This window comes from Schistocerca gregaria, unplaced genomic scaffold (genome assembly GCF_023897955.1).
Source record: "Schistocerca gregaria isolate iqSchGreg1 unplaced genomic scaffold, iqSchGreg1.2 ptg000338l, whole genome shotgun sequence".
In the NCBI taxonomy this organism is placed as follows: Eukaryota; Metazoa; Arthropoda; class Insecta; order Orthoptera; family Acrididae; genus Schistocerca; species Schistocerca gregaria.
Genome location: NW_026061803.1, coordinates 3,390,090 through 3,393,661, shown reverse-complemented (window position 1 = coordinate 3,393,661; position 3,572 = coordinate 3,390,090).

The window sequence follows — 3,572 nt, the reverse complement described above, 5'->3', positions numbered from 1 at the left end:
TAGCCACCTTCCTTCCCCATCCTTCCATAATGTGAGGGACCGATGACCTTGCTGTTTGGTGCCCTCCAACAATTCAACCAACCAACAGTGGATTACATGTACCGAAATCGTGGCCAAAATTATTTTTGATAGTTTCAAACCTTTAAAGCACTCCCTTTCACTACTAGGTTAACTGTAGTTGTGAATACCCCTAAACTACTCCACTGCCGTCCATAGAGATTGGCCTGGGATGACTCGGCATGCATTTGTTAGTTTGTCTGCCTGTCTTTCAGTTTGTACCATGCCACTTTCCACTAGTTCTTAACCTTTTGTACTTGAAAATTTCAAAGTTGATTCGTGTGATACCCTTAATTTGCTGTACCGATTTTACTGGTGACGTGATGACAGGACTGCTTCTACTAGGGCACCGAATTGCTCGTCACGTGTGTGATTGTTCCATATGTAGTTAGTTTGCCATACTTTTCTCGCAATTTTTAAATGCGCCTTCAAACTAATTATAGCTATGTACTGTGTTATATATGTGCGTATTGAGAAGTGCATGTTAGTATGTTTAATCTAGGTTGGTTCTGCTACGTTCACTTGTCTAATGTTACCGATCACAGCAGGTGATTGTCCCAGGCCTCTCGCAAAGTTCTTTTCAATTGCACGTTGGTTTATTGTCTTACTTCTCGCAGTTCACAGCCTGATGCGATAGATGGTGCTGCATGCAGCGCTCGATTGCAAGCAAAATCTATCTACGTAGGGGGGCAACACATCTGTATGCTACACCGTGACGTAATCCAGCAAATCAGATGCCTTCCTATGAGTATGAAAGAGGGAACCTTGCCAGTTCACGACAGTCAGTTTTAGTCCCTGACGACGATGGTGGAGGGTATCATCGAAAGCGTGGAATTTTCTGAAAATTTGACGAGGCAAGTGAACCGAGAACCTTTCATGTACTTGCTACAATAGTTGACCAAACGTCCATTTTTGCCATTTTGGCCATAATTTCGGTAAATATACTCCGGTGTGCGGCACAGGTCAGCACAGCATGGGCACCATGCGATGTTGGTGTAATGTGTTGAAAGATAATGTCACGAAGATCTCTGAGAAGGGTCATAGCCACCGTCCTTAAGGCGCCAGAAATGTGATAGGTACAGTGCAAATTACCATCTGTGTGGACAAGACGCGATCATCTTATTTACCCAGTGGTACCCCATACCAACAATTCAGATGATGAGCCCATGAGAAGATGACGAAAGCAGTCTGGCAACGTTCGTCCTCCTCAGAGCTTGCATGCATGGATACGTCCAATGTGATGTTGTACACAGGACTGGGACTTGTTTGCAAAGACGACATAGTGCCACTTTGGTATGTCCAGTCTCCTTGTTGGGAGTTCCACTGTCGACCGCCTCGGTCTCCTGCCGCGTCGATGTGGGCTTCGACAACAGTTGTCGCTGGACGTCGCCGCACTGTCCGTGAGGGCGCTCTTCTGGCCACCAGTGAGCTCGCTGCGTTCCATGACACAGGGAACCTGGTGTGTCTGTGTGGTCCTGCACAGCCAACCAAACAGCACGTCGAGCCTCTCAGGCGCTAGTCACGTAGGGCCATTAACAGCCTACGTGACCCTCGCGAACCGATAGGCACCGTATTCACGTGACAGCGCGAGCAGCGTAACGACAAACTGCAGTCTCGGACTTTGGTACGTGCTGGTAGACGTTTCCCCTTCGTACACAAGGTGTCACACAGTCTTCCCACAAACAAACAACACTCAAATGCGATTTCTGAACGACAAACCCGCTGTAAAATCTTTACTTACATACAGAGCAAAGTGGCAGCTGTGGAAAATCACTGGTCCACATCTACCCTATACCTTGCAAGCCGTGTAATATGCTGTGGCAGATGGTGGAATCCGTGCTGGATACAGTGGCCGATGCGCAGGGAACAGTTACTGAGCGATTTCATTTGTTTCTTTAGGCGGGGCCGACCTTGTCTGGCCACTTCCAGCCGGCTGGCGAAACACTGCGATGGCAGAAGCGAGCCACACGCCCTGCGTTCTTCCTCAAACGATTTTACAGATACTATTCCGTAAAAAAAAAAAAAATCTTTTTTCCCTACTTATAGCTTTATATGCCAGCTTCGTGTGACGTGCCCATCATTTCGTTAATGGTGACAGTTATTATGGTACTTCGATTTAAGTAAGACACTGCATGAAATACGAAAAAGCTTAAAATAGAAAATAGGGGTTGCTAAGATTTTGCGTTTGGTACACATTACATAATATGTTGCCGCGTATAAAATTCAGCTGAGGTAATGAATTTTTCTTTAGACTTTGGTGGAAGTCTCAGTCACCAATGACGGAAAAATTAATCTGATGTAGCGCACATATCTGCAAACGTCCGAGCCAGCGAAAAAGCCAGAATGAGATATTCTCAACATTCCTCACATCTCAAACGGTTTGCGATATGGAAACAAGATTTTCGCAAATGACAGCACGCAAAGAGAAGAGTGCTTTGCCGTATGGTTAACATGCAAAACTTAATTATTGACCGCATTATACGATGAAACAATGTAATTATTAAGGGGCATCGATAGCTGGTGAAACGAGACATACTGTGGGATATAGTACAACGTAAGTGAAGACATTACAAGCTCATTTTTGAATCGGCGATGTGCTTTTTCATAAAAGTTTCCTCCCTATTTTTCCTCAGTTTCTCACTTAAAAAACTTCATAACCACTGTCCATTTTCAATTTCTCGCGGCGTAATGAACAGTCCATTAAATTTTGGGCACGCAGCCGCGCAAATAAAATTTCCTCCGCTGATATTTCGGCCGCGTATCGTCCGGCCATCCTCAGAGTGAGTCATAAGACTGACGACAAGATGCCAAGCGCGGCCTTAGATGCTCCACCGCGGCGGTACTGCGCATGCGAGTGAGAGATGTTGGTCGGCGGCAAAGAAATACGCTTATACATGCACCGCCTGTGGCGAAGGCGTACAGACATTTGATTCGCTTATCGATGTATGATCGGCGGCGGTGACACCGTGACGACTTCTCTGCAGTTCAATTACCCCAAGAGCCGGATGCCATGCTTTGTCCAAATTAAAACCATTATCTCTGTTAATAAAATTATTAGCTGCTCTAATCTCTATACCTTGAAGACAGATTCCCAAAAGGAAGACGTGGATGTTAAAATATTCACATCACTGTAATTCATGGAATGACCTGTACCAAGACAATGTTCGGCCACAGCTGACTTGTCTGGCTGTAATAAGCGTTTGTATCTTCGATGCTCTACACATCTCTCATGAACGGTGCGTGTTGTTTGATCTCTGTACGATTTCTCACAATTTCCGCTATAAATCTGATACACACCCGCTTTACGAAGCTGTAAATCGTCCTTCACAGAGTAAAGCTGCAGCAGTCTTCGTTGGGGGGGATGGGGGGGGGGGGGTGAAAGACCACCACAACACAGAATTTCTCAAGAATACACCCACATCGGCAAAAAAGTACTAGATTTGAAAGAATTACTATCTTCTTCCTAGGTTTTACATTGAATGCTCTACAAATTTGTTGCGGAGAAAATCCATTCG